Source organism: Coregonus clupeaformis, chromosome 10 (assembly GCF_020615455.1).
Source record: "Coregonus clupeaformis isolate EN_2021a chromosome 10, ASM2061545v1, whole genome shotgun sequence".
NCBI lineage: Eukaryota > Metazoa > Chordata > Actinopteri > Salmoniformes > Salmonidae > Coregonus > Coregonus clupeaformis.
Genome location: NC_059201.1, coordinates 56266329 through 56283892, shown reverse-complemented (window position 1 = coordinate 56283892; position 17564 = coordinate 56266329). Strand labels below are relative to the sequence as shown.

Genomic DNA, 17564 nt, shown 5'->3' with positions numbered 1-17564 from the left:
CTCGAGGGGCAGCCATGCGGCCTGTGGGCGACCCATAGCCATAGGGGGCGCTGGGGGGCACCCATAATGTTGGGGGCTTGGGATGGTGAGGGTGCCATTTTGGGGACAGGGGAGTCTGAGGACATAGGGAGGCCCGTGGACTGGATGCCCATGGTGGAGCTGTAGGCCTGGGACTGGGGGGCCATGGCAGGGCTGGCTGCGGAGGCTGATGCCCGGGCACTGCTGTTGAACAGGCTGAGGATCTTAGCCTGCAGCTACTACTGGTGGTTGGAGGCAGTGGCGGAGTTGGGGGCCAGCGGTATGCTAATGTCTGTCGACTGGGCACTGTGGGGAGGTGACGCATGGGCAGGATAGGTAGGATGGGATGAGCGGCGTGACCGGGATGAGCTGCAGGGGGCATCGCCTGGGAGGAGGCTCAAGGTTGGCAGCCGTCGCAGGGGGATGCGCTACTGCAGAGGAAGACAAAAAACAGTCAATGTGCTGCTGTTTATGCTGTTATGAGTTCAATTCAAGTTCAAGAACAGAACAGACTACTGTAAATGGAGGAGCAAAACACAGCTTTGCCATATTGGACCTCTTTCAAGCCCCATTTGAGGGCAATGTTGAGAGCCTTACCTGCATGTGAGTCGGCTCTTACGACAAGTTCCCTCTTGACCCTCAAATACTCCTGAGACTGTCCAGCTCTGGAGTCAAGAACCTAGGACGTCAAAGAGAAAAGTATTTCTTCATGTCAGACACACACATACAAACCCCACTATGACAACTTACACATAATGGGACGATCCAAAACGGCACCATTCCGTGCCGTTCTCCTCATCGTGGTTTGGGTGGGAATTTACGTAAAAAGCGTTGTCATGTGCAACAGCACAATTTCAAGCAATGACAGTCTACCAGAGAGAGATGGAGGGAAAACAAGTAGGATAAAACAAGTAGGATAAAAGTGAAATGGTGAAACAGAACGGCTGTTAAGACACACTGAAATAAGTAGAGTGGACTTAGGCCAGGGGTAGAAAAATAAGTTAGTCGATCTCAGATCCACTGTCTGTGTGGCCAAGTATTTTAGAGTGGCCTTTTATTGTCCCCAGCCTGTGTAATGATCATGCTGTTTAATCAGCTTCTTGATATGCCACACCTGTCAGGTGGATGGATTATCTTGGCAAAGGAGAAATACCCACTAACAGGGATGTAAACAAAATTTGTGCACAACATTTGAAAGAAATAAGCTTTTTGTGCAAATGGAACATTTCTGGGATCTTTTATTTCAGCTCATGAAACATGGGACCAACACTTTGCATGTTGCGTTTATATTTTTGTTCAGTATAGAAGTAGAGAAATAAACATGTTAGCAATGGAAATCTGGGATTCCTTCTTTTTTTTTTTATCAGACAACCCCATAGTAGAATAGTTTACCTATTTAAATAGTCAGCTTGTTGTGTTCTGTGCGAGATAAATATTCCTTGAGGCACATTTAAGTTGCGAGAGCCATAGGGAGGGAAACCAGTATTCTGACAAGCAGTCAATGAACAACTCTTAAATCGCGGGAAATACACCTGAAAGCAGTTTTGGCCTTTGTTAAAAACCTGTAGGTCTAAGCCCTTAGCTTAGTAGATATTGCGATCTAACATATGGAATAGTTTTAAGATGGCCATAAAATTGATCATTTAGCCTTTTGATTTTGAATTTCAGGATCCCTGTAGGTATAAAAAAAATCGTATAAAAAATATTTTTAAATATTGAATTTGGCCTTTACTGCAATAGCCCATAGAAACTAATTAAATACCACATTTGTACATGACAAAACAATAAAAAATTATAATAAGGAAAAAGGTTTTGAAGTGTCTGTCCTATATCTGAGAGATAAGAAAACATAGAAGAAGAAAAAATGTAAACCCATGTTTGGTCATATTTTTACCCTCTATGCACTTTGTGCCATTTTACAGCCCGGTACTGGGTTACCTTCAGACAACTCCACTGAAGTTTGTGTGTGTCGTGCAGCAAAACAACCACCCGATTTTGACAACAATCACCCCATTAAAAGGTGGAAACATCTTACCAATCACACCATTCATATGGTGAATGTGGTACCCCACACGCCACGTGTGGTACGCATTACCTTTGAATAGTGATTTAGAACCCCACATCGTACTGTGTGATACGCAACCCTTTCAATGGTGATTTTGGACAATTTAAACTAAGACAGTGCACACCAATGATTCAATGGCGCCGGAGGGGTGGCTGCCTTTTTATGGACTCTTAACCAACCTTGCTATTTTGTGTGTTTTTTCGCATTGTTTGTAACTTATTTTGTACATAATGTTGCTGCTACCGTCTCTTATGACCGAAAAGAGCTTCTGGATATCAAAACAGCGATTACTCACCTTGAACTGGATGAATAATTTTTATTTAATGAGTCGGACGAGAGGGATTTGCTCCAGACACCCGACAGGGCCCTCATCCCCGTCATTCGCAGTAGAAAGAAAATTAGATATTGCGGAAGGAGATCGGGGTGCCTGGTAAGGAGCCGGTGACGAGTGGCTAATCTGCCTTTGCCATCGATACTATTGGCCAATTTACAATCGCTTGATAATAAAGTGGACAAACTGTAATATCTTATGTTTCACGGAGTCGTGGCTGAACGAAGACATGAATAACATACAGCTGGTGGGTTATACACTGTAGCAGCAGGATAGAACAGCAGCCTCTGGTAAGACAAGGGGTGGCAGTCTATGTTAATTTGTAAACAACAGCTGGTGCACGATATCTAAGGAAGTCTCGAGGTTTTGCTCGCCTGAGGAAGAGTATCTCATGATAAGCTGTAGACCACACTATCTACCAAGAAAGGTTATCTATATTCTTTGTAGCTGTCTATTTACCATCACAAACTGATGCTGGCACTAAGACCGCACTCAATGAGATGTATAAGGCCATAAGCAAACAGGAAAACGCTCATCCAGAGGCGGTGCTCCTAGTGGCCGGGGACTTTAATGCAGGGAAACTTAAATCCGTTTTACCTCATTTCTACCAGCATGTTAAATGTGCAACCAGAGGGAAAAAAACTCTAGACCACCTTTACTCCACACACAGAGACATGTACAAAGCTCTCCCTCGCCCTCCATTTGGCAAATCTGACCATAATTCTATCCTCCTGATTCCTGCTTAGAAGCAAAACCTAAAGTAGGAAGCACCAGTGACTCGGTCAATAAAAAAGTGGTCAGATGAAGCAGATGCTAAGCTACAGGACTGTTTTGCTAGCACAGACTTGAATATGTTCCGGGATTCTTCCGATGGCATTGAGGAGTACACCACATCAGTCACTGGCTTCATCAATAAGTGCATCGATGACGTCGTCCCCACAGTGACTGTACGTACCCCAACCAGAAGCCATGGATTACAGGCAACATCCGCACTGAGCTAAAGTGTAGAGCTGCCGCTTTCAAGGAGCGGGACTCTAACCCGGAAGCTTATAAAAAAATCCCGCTATGCCCTGCGACGAACCATCAAACAGGCAAAGCGTCTATACAGGACTAAGATAGAATCGTACTACACTGGCTCCGATGCTCGTCAGATGTGGCAGGGTTTGCAAACTATTACAGACTACAAAGGGAAGCACAGCCGCGAGCTGACCAACTGGCAAGTGTCTTCACTGACATTTTCAACCTCTCCCTGTCTGAGTCTGTAATACCAACATGTTTCAAGCAGACCACCATAGTCCCTGTGCCCAAGAACACTAAGGTAACCTGCCTAAATGACTACCGATGCGTAGCACTCACGTCTGTAGCCATGAAGTGCTTTGAAAGGCTGGTCATGGCTCACATCAACACCATTATCCCAGAAACCCTAGACCCACTCCAATTTGCATACCGCCCCAACAGATCCACAGATGATGCAATCTCTATTGCGCTCCACACTGCCCTTTCACACCTGGACAAAAGGAACACCTACAGTGGGGAAAAAAGGTATTTAGTCAGCCACCAATTGTGCAAGTTCTCCCACTTAAAAAGATGAGAGAGGCCTGTAATTTTCATCATAGGTACACGTCAACTATGACAGACAAAATGAGGAAAAAAAATCAAGAAAATCACATTGTAGGATTTGTAATGAATTTATTTGCAAATTATGGTGGAAAATAAGTATTTGGTCAATAACAAAAGTTTCTCAATACTTTGTTATATACCCTTTGTTGGCAATGACACAGGTCAAACGTTTTCTGTAAGTCTTCACAAGGTTTTCACACACTGTTGCTGGTATTTTGGCCCATTCCTCCATGCAGATCTCCTCTAGAGCAGTGATGTTTTGGGGCAGTCGCTGGGCAACACAGACTTTCAACTCCCTCCAAAGATTTTCTATGGGGTTGAGATCTGGAGACTGGCTAGGCCACTCCAGGACCTTGAAATGCTTCTTACGAAGCCACTCCTTCGTTGCCCGGGCGGTGTGTTTGGGATCATTGTCATGCTGAAAGACCCAGCCACGTTTCATCTTCAATGCCCTTGCTGATGGAAGGAGGTTTTCACTCAAAATCTCACGATACATGGCCCCATTCATTCTTTCCTTTACACGGATCAGTCGTCCTGGTCCCTTTGCAGAAAAACAGCCCCAAAGCATGATGTTTCCACCCCCATGCTTCACAGTAGGTATGGTGTTCTTTGGATGCAACTCAGCATTCTTTGTCCTCCAAACACGACGAGTTGAGTTTTTACCAAAAGGTTCTATTTTGGTTTCATCTGACCATATTACATTCTCCCAATCCTCTTCTGGATCATCCAAATGCACTCTAGCAAACTTCAGACGGGCCTGGACATGTACTGGCTTAAGCAGGGGGACACGTCTGGCACTGCAGGATTTGAGTACCTGGCGGCGTAGTGTGTTACTGATGGTAGGCTTTGTTACTTTGGTCCCAGCTCTCTGCAGGTCATTCACTAGGTCCCCCCGTGTGGTTCTAGGATTTTTGCTCACCGTTCTTGTGATCATTTTGACCCCACAGGGTGAGATCTTGCGTCGAGCCCCAGATCGAGGGAGATTATCAGTGGTCTTGTATGTCTTCCATTTCCTAATAATTGCTCCCACAGTTGATTTCTTCAAACCAAGCTGCTTACCTATTACAGATTCAGTCTTCCCAGCCTGGTGTAGGTCTACAATTTTGTTTCTGGTGTCCTTTGACAGCTCTTTGGTCTTGGCCATAGTGGAGTTTGGCGTGTGACTGTTTGAGGTTGTGGACAGGTGTCTTTTATACTGATAACAAGTTCAAACAGGTGCCATTAATACAGGTAACGAGTGGTGGACAGAGGAGCCTCTTAAAGAAGTTGTTACAGGTCTGTGAGAGCCAGAAATCTTGCTTGTTTGTAGGTGACCAAATACTTATTTTCCACCATAATTTGCAAATAAATTCATTAAAAATCCTACAATGTGATTTTCTGGATTTTCTTTTTCTCAATTTGTCTGTCATAGTTGATGTGTACCTATGATGAAAATTACAGGCCTCTCTCATCTTTTTAAGTGGGAGAACTTGCACAATTGGTGGCTGACTAAATACTTTTTTTCCCCACTGTATGTGAGAATGCTATTCATTGACTACAGCTCAGTGTTTAACACCATAGTGCCCTCAAAGCTCATCACTAAGCTAAGGACCCTGGGACTAAACATCTCCCTCTGCAACTGGATCCTGGACTTCCTGACGGGCCGCCCCCAGGTGGTAAGGGTAGGTAACACACATCCGCCACGCTGATCCTCAACACGGGGGCCTCTCAGGGGTACGTGCTCAGTCCCCTCCTGTACTCCAACACCATCATTAAGTTTGCCGATGACACAACAGTGGTAAGCCTGATCACCGACAACAACGAGACAGCCTGGCCGTGTGGTGCCAGGACAACAACCTCTCCCTCAACGTGATCAAGACAAAGGAGATGATTGTGGACTACATGAAAAAGAAGAGGACCGAGCACGCCCCCATTCTCATCGACAGGGCTGTAGTGGAGCAGGTTGAGAGCTTCAAGTTCCTTGGTGTCCACATCACCAACAAACTAACATGGTCCAAGCACACCAAGACAGTCGTGAAGAGGGCACGACAAAACCTATTCCGCCTAAGGAGACTGAAAAGATTTGGAATTGGTCCTCAGATCCTCAAAAGTTTCTACAGATGCACCATCGAGAGCATCCTGACTGGTTGCATCACTGCCTGGTATGGCAACTGCTCGGCCTCCGACCGCAAGGCACTACAGAGGGTAGTGCGTACGGCCCAGTACATCACAGGGGCCAAGCTTCCTGCCTGTAATGATGCTCCAGGAGAGTGAGGATCCATTTGCAGTTTTATTACAATCTTGGTCGTACAAACAGGGTCAATCGCCAGCAGACACAACAGTAGGGATAAGGCAACTCGGAATCCAGGTACAGGCATAAGGTCAGTGCAGGCAGCAAGCTACAACAATCAGTCCAGTAAAGAATGTAATCCAAGGCAGACAGCAAACAATCAAGGAGGGAAAAATAGTCCAGAGTAAATCCACGGGTAGACAGACACAGGCGAAAACGCACAGCAATGATCACCAGGGCTAACAAGACTTCGCAAAGAGAGAGAGTTAGAGAGCACCTAAATAGTCTACTGATGGGAATCAGGTGCAACGGTAATCAGAGCCAGGTATGTGGGAAATGAAGTTCAGGGGTTTAATACTCAGGAGAGGGTTCCCTCTGGTGGTGAGCAGGAGGAACAGCGGGAGTCTCATTTGTGACAGAGCCCCCCCCCTGCGAGCGGCTCCTGACGCGAAAAGGCGAACGACGCCGGGGTCTTCCTCGAGGTCGAGGGGCCGGTTTCTCCGGGTGCGTCCTATGGAACTCAGTCATGAGTGCGGGGTCGAGTATGTCCTCTGTATTAACCCAGGATCGCTCTTCCGGTCCGTACCTCCCAATCCACCAGATATTGGAGGAGCCTGCCCCGGCGTCTGGAATCGAGTAGATCTCGAACCTGATATGCCTCCTCGCCGTCCACCAAGATGGGTGGGGGGCCCTGATCACTGGTCTGCTCCTCCTCCTCCGCTCTCGGACCACCAGCGGGTTTGAGAAGTGATACATGAAAAGTGGGAGAGATACGATAATTAGAGGGTAATGCCAAACGGAAGGAAACTGGTGTAATCTGTTTAACAATTTGGAAGGGGCCTACATACCTGGGACTGAGTTTCTTGCAAGGAAGTCTGAGGCGTAGGTCTCGAGTGGATAGCCAGACCCATTGACCTGGAGTATATTCGGGATTGGGGCGACGGTGACGATTGGCCTGCAACTTCTGTCTCCTGACAGCACGTAGCAGGTGGGTGTGAGCCTGACTCCAGATGTCCTCGCTTCTCTGGAGCCAGTCGTTGACAGAGGGTACCTCGGTGGGTTCCCCTGACCAAGGAAATAGGGGAGGTTGGAAGCCCATTACACATTGGAATGGAGTTAGACCGGTGGAGGGTTTCTGGAGTGAGTTCTGTGCATACTCCGCCCACATGAGGAATCGACTCCAGTCTGCTTGGTTCTGATGACAGTAGGTTCTGAGAAACCGGGTGACTTCCTGATTGAGGCGTTCTGTCTGACCATTAGATTGTGGGTGATATCCTGACGTGAGGCTAATGTTGATGTTGAGTTGTTGGAAGAATGCTGACCATACTCTGGATGTGAATTGGGGCCCCCGGTCCGACACGATGTCCTCAGGCAGGCCATAGAAGCGAAACACAAGGTTGCACATGAGTTCGGCTGTTTCCAATGCAGTAGGCAGTTTGGGAAGTGGAATCAACCGGCAGGCCTTGGAGAAGCGATCTATGACAGTGAGTATTGTGGTGTTCCCATTGGACTTGGGAAGATCGGTAATAAAGTCTATGGCAAGATGGGACCATGGTCGGTGGGGAACTGGCAGTGGTTGCAGTAGGCCCGATGGTAGTTGTCTGAGATGTTTGCTTGTGTTACAGGTGGTGCATTCGTTAATGAATTTTATTGTGTCTGCCCGCAAGGTTGGCCACCAAAACCTGTTCTGAAGCAGGTGAACAGTGGCAGCGATTCCAGGATGACCGGAGCTGAGTACGGAGTGAACTTGCTGTAGCACTTTCTGACAGAGATCTTGAGGTACAAAAGTTTTGTTAGGGGGGCATTCGGGAGGAGGGGTCTCCTGTGAATTGGCCTGGGTGAGCTCTGTCATGATGTCCCACTGAATAGGGGCCACGATTAATGACTCAGGAAGCAGGGTTTCCTTGGATTCAGTGGGAACTACACCGTCGTGTTGGCATGACAATGCGTCTGCTTTGGTGTTCTTTGAACCGGGACGATAGGTAACGGTGAAGTCAAATCGTGTAAAGAAGAGAGCCCACCTCGCTTGTCTGGGATTCAGTCTCTTGGCAGATCGCAAGTATTCCAGATTCTTGTGGTCAGTTAGAATCACAAACGGGTGTTTAGCTCCCTCCAGCCAATGACGCCACTCCTCCATAGCTGCTTTCATGGCCAACAGTTCTCGGTTACCGACGTCGTAGTTCTGTTCGGCTGGACTAAGTTTGCGAGAGTAATAGGCGCACGGATAGAGTTTGAGTGAGGATCCGTGCCGCTGTGAGAGGATGGCTCCAATGCCCGTATTAGAAGCGTCCACCTCAACTGTAAACGGGATTTCAGGATTAGGGTGGTGGAGGATGGGGGCCGATGTGAAACGTGACTTGAGTTCTGCGAAAGCCTCCTGTGCTGTAGTTGACCAGGTGAGGTGTCGTGCATTTCTCTTAGTCATAGAGGTTAAGGGAGAGGCTACCGAGCTGAAATTCCTGATGAAGCGTCGGTAGAAGTTAGCAAATCCCAAGAAGCGTTGTAACTCCTTTAAGGTTACTGGCAATGGCCAGTCTAGAACGGCCTTGACCTTCTTCTCGTCCATGGCGACTCCTTCCTGGCTGATGATGTAGCCCAAGAAAGACGTGGAAGTCTGGTGAAATTCGCACTTCTCTGCTTTGGCGTATAATTGGTGATCAATGAGTCGTTGTAATACTGTTCTCACGTGTTGCACGTGTTCCTCATAGGTGTTGGAATAGACGAGAATGTCATCGATGTAAACAATTACCCAACGATTAAGCATGTCCCGAAAGACGTCATTGATAAACGACTGAAATACGGACGGACTATTGGACAGCCCGAAAGGCATAACCAAATACTCATAGTGCCCAGTGCTGGTAGAGAAGGCTGTCTTCCATTCATCACCGTCCCGGATGCGAATGAGATTGTAGGCGCTACGGAGGTCCAGTTTGGAGAAGTACTTGGCTTTGCGGAGTTGTTCTAGGGCAGCTGGTACCAGCGGTAAAGGATATCGAAACTTGACGGTGATGTCGTTGAGACCCCGGTAGTCGATACAAGGGCGTAGGCCACCGTCTTTTTTTTTAACAAAGAAGAAGCCAGAGGCTGCAGGTGATGTCGACGTTCTAATGAACCCCCTTCGAAAGTTCCTCCTCGATGTAGTTGTTCATGGCTTCTGATTCGGGTTGTGATAGAGGGAAGATTCGGCCCTTAGGTGGTGTTGTGCCTGGTAATAGTTCGATGGAACAGTCGCTTGATCGGTGGGGAGGGAGTTCCATCGCCTTGGTCTTGCTAAAAGCTTCGATGAGGTCAGAGTATTCAATGGGAAGAGTGGGGAAAAGGACCGGCTCGTCCTTTAGCGTGACGGTCTGAATGGAGAGTGAAGGGCTGCCAGTTAAGCATTTGGAGTGACATGACGGGTCCCATTCGATGATACGACCCTCCCTCCATGAGATGAGGGGATTATGTTGACGTAGCCAAGGGGAGTCCAAGAATAACCGGGTTATGAGGTGATGAAATGACGTAGAAACGAATTACCTCAGTGTGAAGGGTACCGGTCTGTAGTTGAAGGTCCACGGTGGTGTGCAGGACCCTCCCATCGCCGAGAGGCCGTCCATCTAGCGCCTCCACTGCCAATTGAGGGTCACAGGAGATTAATGGGAGTTGTTGTTGTTGGGCAAACTCGTGAGACATAAAGTTCCCGGCTGCTCCTGAGTCTAATAGAGCTGATGTGGATATCTGATTGCCCTCTAGAGATAATACTATAGGTACTTTGATGCAAGAACTGGAGTGATGTGCTTGAACACAAGGACTCACCGAAGAGGGATTACGAGGAGGTGGTCTGGTGGGGCAAAACGCCCTCAGATGGCCCGGTTGACCACAATAGAGGCAGAGATGTTGACGATATGCGGCGTTCTCGTTCTTCCGGAGTCAGGTGAGTATATCCGAGCTGCATGGGTTCAGTTTGAGACAGAGTGACCGGGTATTGTGTGCTGGTGGGTACCGTTCTGAGTGGACGACGTGAACGAATCAGATTATCAATCTGAATGGTTAGTTCGATGAATTGATTCAGCGATCTCCCTTCATCTCGGCAGGCCAGTTCGGATTGCAACTCCAAGCTGAGTCCCTTGCGAAAGAGCAGTTTAAGTGTGCTCTCCACCCAGTCGGTTTGAGCTGCTAGAGTGCGAAATGTCAAAGCATATTCTGCTGCGGTATTCCTGCCCTGGCTCAACGCCAGTAGTCGGTCATCAGCTCTCTTACCTCCCCTCCGGGTGTTCAAATATTTCCCGGAAGCGTTGAAGAAAGGTACCAAACGATGGGAAGGCAGTGCCATCCTCTCTCCAAACCGCCGTCACCCACTCTAACGCCTTGTCAGTGAGGAGTGAGCATACCAAGGAAATCTTGCTGGCATCGGTGACATACATCGCTGGTTGTTGATCAATGAATAATGAACATTGCAGTAGAAATCCCTTACTTTTAGTTGGGTTGCCGTCGAATTTATCAGGGAGAGCCAGACGTGGGTTAACTGTGAGTGACGGTGGTGGAGAAGCGCCCACACTCGCGTTCGATTGAGGAGGGGCTGGGTTCGTAGCTGACACCGGCAACCTCTGTAGCGTCCTGACGAGTTCCTCTGTTACTGTAGTTAAATGGGTTAGCTGCTGTTGATGAATGGCGAGTTGGTTAGCTTGAGTGGAGATCTCCGTGGACATCTGAACCAGAGCTGCTGGATCGTGTGTTGGCGAAGTCTTCTGTAATGATGCTCCAGGAGAGTGAGGATCCATTTGCAGTTTTATTACAATCTTGGTCGTACAAACAGGGTCAATCGCCAGCAGACACAACAGTAGGGATAAGGCAACTCGGAATCCAGGTACAGGCATAAGGTCAGTGCAGGCAGCAAGCTACAACAATCAGTCCAGTAAAGAATGTAATCCAAGGCAGACAGCAAACAATCAAGGAGGGAAAAATAGTCCAGAGTAAATCCACGGGTAGACAGACACAGGCGAAAACGCACAGCAATGATCACCAGGGCTAACAAGACTTCGCAAAGAGAGAGAGTTAGAGAGCACCTAAATAGTCTACTGATGGGAATCAGGTGCAACGGTAATCAGAGCCAGGTATGTGGGAAATGAAGTTCAGGGGTTTAATACTCAGGAGAGGGTTCCCTCTGGTGGTGAGCAGGAGGAACAGCGGGAGTCTCATTTGTGACACTGCCATCCAGGACCTCTATACCAAGCGGTGTCAGAGGAAGGCCTTAAAAATTGTCAAAGACTCCAGCCACCCTAGTCATAGACTGTTCTCTCTACTACCTCACGGCAAGTGGTACCGGAGCGCCAAGTCTAGGTCCAAGAGGCTTCTTAACAGCTTCTACCCCCAAGCCATAAGACTCCTGAACATCTAATCAAATGGCTACCCAGACTATTTGCATTGCCCCCCTCCCCTCCACTCCCTCTTTTACGCTGCTGCTACTCTGTTTATTATCTATGCATAGTCACTTTAATAACTCTACCTACATGTACATATGACCTCAATTACCTCGACTAACTGGTGCCCCCGCACATTGAATCGGTACCGGTACCCCCTGTATATAGCCTTGGCTATTGTTATTTTTACTGCTGCTCTTTAATTATTTGTTCCTTTTATTTCGTATTATTTTATATTGTATTTTTTTGTGTGATTTTTTGGGGGGTATTCTGTCTTAAAACTGCATTGTTGGTTAAGGGCTCGTAAGTAGTTCAAATTCGTGGGTTTTTCTGTAAATTGTCCTTTCCCCCCCTTTGTGAGAAGACCTCTTCGAAACGACTCGACTCGTATTGTGACTCAAAGTGGTCCTGTGTTGACAAAGAAAATGTGCAATTATAGCTCAAGCTAAATTAGTTTGTATAAGCTCACAATTTCCCTGCAACATGGCACATTTGTATTCTGCCCATTGATGTGGGTTCTCCAGAGCTAACTGCCCATCAACCCCATTGGGTTGGGACTTGTTAAAAAGTCATGCACATAGCTACTAACAGTGTGACAACAGGGTTGTCAAAATGTTGTAAGGTACAAGTACAAATAGCCCACACAACTTCGACACAACGTTGTGTGGTGGTTGTGTGTTTGCTGGGTATAACATTAGCTAGCTAATTTTCCCCCAACATCGGACACTCTCTAGTGGTTGGAGGACTAAATCACCTCAAGCTCAACATTTAAATGGACTGGAAAATAACGGAAAGTTTTGCGACTAAAGACAACCTTCTAGCTAGCTGACCACCGATTTTCATTGCAATTTATGTAAGATTATATATATATATATATATATATATATATATATATATATATATATATATATACACACACATACATACATACACATTTTGTGGGACACTGTATATTGTAAAATTTGACTGCGCACAAATATAATAATTTAATATCCAACTTTTTACCTCTGAAATATAGCAAACAGATTTTCTAATGTTGCTAGCTTAGTTGCTAAATGTTGATAGAACTGCTAAGTAAGCAAAAAGGAAAGAAATTGTAAGCGTTACATAATACATATCACGAAAACAGCTGAATGTTGTCAAACTTTACCGTATCAAAATTGGAGTCCTCTGACGGGGCGCAGTAGTCTAAGGCACTGCATCGCAGTGCTCGCTGTGCCACTAGAGATCCTGGTTCGAATCCAGGCTCTGTCGTAGCCGGCCGCGACCGGGAGACCCATGGGGCGGCGCACAATTGGCCCAGCGTCGTCCAGGGTAGGGGAGGGAATGGCTGGCAGGGATGTAGCTCAGTTGGTAGAGCATGGCGTTTGCAACGCCAGGGTTGTGGGTTCGATTCCCACAGGGGGCCAGTATGAAAAAAAATAAAAATAATAATAATAATAATAATGTATGCACTCACTAACTGTAAGTCGCTCTGGATAAGAGCGTCTGCTAAATGACAAAAATGTAAATGTAATGTGTTTTGCACAATCTACAAAAATGTATTTAGAACTTGGAACCATGAACTTTTTGACACCTATCACTGTTGGCTATGTTTCATCTTACAACAGCTACATAGAGGCAGTATTTAGTCAAACGTTACAATGTATGCATCAATATTAAACTAATTGGGACACTAATTTTCATTACAAAAACATGAGTACACGTTCAGTTACTGTGAAAACTTTCATCATCACCTTTCAATGCCTTAGGTTTGAAATGTAAATGTTTATACATATTCAGATTGAGTTATCTTTCTAAAATGTGTATAGTATGCCAAGTTATTTAGCTACATGTATTTACCACCACAGCATAGAGAAAGTCAAGAGGACGCAGTGGAGTGAGGTGGACATGTTCCATGCCATGGAGGACTGCGGGGCAGGGATGGCTATCCGCCAGGCTGCCAAGGTTAGGCATCTTTTGTTTTTAGGAGATTACCATGTGTATGTGAATTTTATCGGCTAGTAACAGTTTTATTTTCTTATCTACCAAGGTGCATGGTGTACCTCGGCAGACCCTGGCGGACAGGCTGAGCGGCCGGGTGACCCATGGTTGTCGCAGTGGACCACCCACATTGCTTGCACCAGAGGATGAAAATTATCTGGTGCAGTACTGTATCTCCTGCGCAAGCGATGGGTTCCCCTTCACCAGACAGAGGCTGATGAAATACGCCGACAAAATACGCAGGTATCTGGTGTTCTATGTGTTTATGTACAGTACCAATCAAAAGTTTGGACACACCTACTCATTCAAGGGTTTTTCTTTATTTTTACATTGTAGAATAATAGTGAAGACATCAAAACTATGAAATAACACATATGGAATCATGTAGCAACAAAAAAAGTGTTAAACAAATCAAAATATATTTTATATTTGAGATTCTTCAAATAGCCACCCCTTGCCTTGATGACAGCTTTGCACACTCTTGGCATTCTCTCAACCAGCTTCACCTGGAATGCTTTTCCAACAGTCTTGAAGGAGTTCCCACATATGCTGAGCACTTGTTCACTCTGCCGTCCGACTCATCCCAAACCATCTCAATTGGGTTGAGGTCGAGGTCGGGGGATTGTGGAGGCCAGGTCATCTGATGCAGCACTCCATCACTCTCCTTCTTGGTAAAATAGCCCTTACACAGCCTGGAGGTGTGTTGGATCATTGTCCTGTTGAAAAACAAATGATAGTCCCACTAAGCCCAAACCAGATGGGATGGCGTATTGCTGCAGAATGCTGTGGTAGCCATGATGGTTAAGTGTGCCTTGAATTCTAAATAAATCACAGACAGTATCACCAGCAAAGCACCAACACACCATAACACCTCCTCCTCCATGCGTTATGGTGGGAACTACACATGCGGAGATCATCCGTTCACCCACACCGCGTCTCACAAAGATACAGCAGTTTGAACCAAACATCTCCAATTTGGACTCCAGACCAAAGGACACATTTCCACCAGTCTAATGTCCATTGCTTGTGTTTCTTGGCTCAAGCAGGTCTCTTCTTCTTATTGGTGACCTTTAGTAGTGGTTTCTTTGCAGCAATTTGACCATGAAGGCCTGATTCACACAGTCCCGTCTGAACAGTTGCTGTTGAGATGTGTCTCTTACTTCAACTCTGTGAAGCATTTCTTTCGGCTGCAATTTCTGAGGCTGGTAACTCTAATGAACTTATCCTCTGCAGCAGAGGTAACTCTTGGTCTTCCATTCCTGTGGTGGTACTCATGCGAGGCAGTTTTTATTTAATTTTTTTATTTAACCTTTATTGAACTAGGCAAGTCAGTTAAGAAAAAATTATTATTTACAATGACGGCCTACACCGGCCAAACCCGGACGACGCTGGGCCAATTGTGCACCGCCCTATTGGACTCCCAATCACGGCTGATTGTGATACAGCCTGGAATCGAACCAGGGGGTCTGTAGTGACGCCTCAAGCACTGAGATGCAGTGCCTTAGACCGCTGCGCCACTCGGGAGCTTGATGGTTTTTGCGACTGCACTTGAAGAAACTTTCAAAGTTCTTGAAATGTTCCGTATTGACTGACCTTCATGTCTTAAAAGTAATGACGGACTGTCATTTATCTTTGCTTATTTGAGATGTTCTTGCCATAATATGGACTTGGTCTTTTACCATATCTTCTGTATACCTTGTCACAACACAACTGATTGGCTAAAATGCATTAAGGAAATAAATTCAACAAATTAACTTTTAAGAAGGCACAACTGTAAATTGAAATGCATTCCAGATGACTACCTAATGAAGCTGGTTGAGAGCATGCCAAGACTGTGCAAAGCTGTCATCAAGGCAAAGGGTAACTATTTGAAGAATCTCAAATATAAAATATATTTTGATTTGTTTAACACTTTTTTGGTTACTACATGATTCCATATGTGTTATTTCATAGTTTTGATGTCTTCACTATTATTCTACAATGTAAAAAATAGTAAAAAATAAAGAAGGTGTGTATGTAGAATGCTGGACCGACTGTTCTCAATGTGTGTACTGTAAATGTGGACGTGTATGGTGATGCCAAAACAAACATTTTCATCCTGGATGGACAATTATATATTATATTCTATTGTAGGTTTCGGCACCCAGGGGAAACGATCCCACCACTGGGGAAGAGGTGGTGAGAAATGTTCAGGAGGAGGCACAAGAACCTGAGCATGAGGAGGCCGGACACCCTGGACAGGGGGAGAGCGGAGTGTGCCACACGTCCGACGATGGACACCTTCTTCACTTCTTATGAGAAGCACTTGGAGGAGAGTGGGTTGAGGGAGACACCCAGACAAATCTATAACTGCGATGAGTCTGGGTTTTGTAGTGACCAGAGCAGGCACAAAGTGCTGGCTTCCCGGGGCGCAAAACATGTGTACCAGCAGGCTCCGGGGACCAAGGAGCACATCACAGTGCTGGCCTGCTTCAATGCAGCTGGGGAGGACGTCCCCCCGTTTATCATCTACCCCAAGTGTTTCCCCGGTGGCCACTACACACAGAGGGCACAGGAGAGGGCTGCCATGGATGAGACCATTGACGACATCGCCTCTGCTGGACCCCCTGCTGGAACCACTCCTGACAGCTGCATCACCACTGCCAGTGCCTCCCAGTGTGCAACACCTGTAGGAGCCACCAGAGTCCCCAGCTGCAGAAGAAGGCCACGTGCCTACTCTCCTGGCCACACCATCGTCGGCCCCTCAACCCCACCATTACAAACACCAGCTCATCCAAGCCATCGGCGGCGGTTTCGACCACCACCACGATGCACACCACCCCCCCTCTCAGTCACCACCAACGCGGCCTCCTCTGGACCAACTGCCTCCTCCGTCTCCCCTGGTCACACCACCATAGCAGCCTCGTCTGGTGTCCCTGCCCCCTGCAATTTGAATACAGCCACCTCCACAGGTAAACACACAAAAATGACTGTTTGTTATCTGTTTTATAAATCTACAATGTTTAAATGAATTTCTCTGTTTACATATCTACAGTCCATAGCACCAGCCCTCAAGTCACGTCCACCTCCTCCAAAACATCTCCAGCATCCTCCAGAGGTATTGATGTAAAAAAGTTGAAAAGGGTTTTCATGAAACATGCTCTGTCTAACACTACTTTTTCTCAAACTGCAGCACAGAAAAGGAAGAGAAAAGCACCACCGGCCAACTCTGTCACGCCACCACTCTCAGGTACTTCATAATCTGTTTCTCTCTCTCTCTCAGTTGTATCAATTACTATTGTTGTTGAAGAAGTTCTACATTTTGCAAAACCATGTTAATCAATTTGATTATTATTTTTTTTTTAACAAAAGAAGACACCACTTGCTGTGCTTGCTGCGGGGAGCGTGATCCGCCTGCAAGCTCCCCTCAGGAGTGTAGATCCGAGGTGCCATGGGTGTGCTGTGACTTCTGCCAGCACTGGTTCCACTGCAAGTGTGTGCAGTGGGATCCAGAGGTGGCGGTGGAGCTGGATTTTTATTGTGATTTTTGTGACAATATAGGGATGGAGGTCGAGATTTAATTGTTTGTTTTCATATTAAATTATTTGTCCAAAAAAAATACATGTCTAAAATATAATATATATAATTATTCAACCCATCTTGTGTATTTCTTCCTTTACTTTCCAAGTGCATCTCTGCAACACAAACTCCAGTGTTTATTGTTTATGTCAATGCACATTACTGAAATTAAAGTTTTATTTGATGTAAATTATTCAAACTCATTTATATTTTAGTATTAAACTGTTATCTACTTTCTCAAAACATAAGATTAATCTGTAAAACAAATTGAGACATTATTTGGTTACAACACTGAATATGTTGGTGAAGAACCATTTTTTA

At 46.1% G+C, this 17564-nt stretch overlaps 1 long non-coding RNA gene across 1 annotated transcript; it reads right to left on the bottom strand.

Annotated features, from left to right (window-relative positions):
- On the bottom strand, positions 1-12891 carry LOC121575588. Its single transcript, XR_006002363.2, has 3 exons — positions 12853-12891; positions 616-697; positions 1-449 (listed from the first exon to the last, which is right to left on the bottom strand). It is a non-coding gene; the product is annotated as an uncharacterized LOC121575588 (long non-coding RNA).
- Between the last annotated feature and the right edge of the window lie 4673 nt (positions 12892-17564).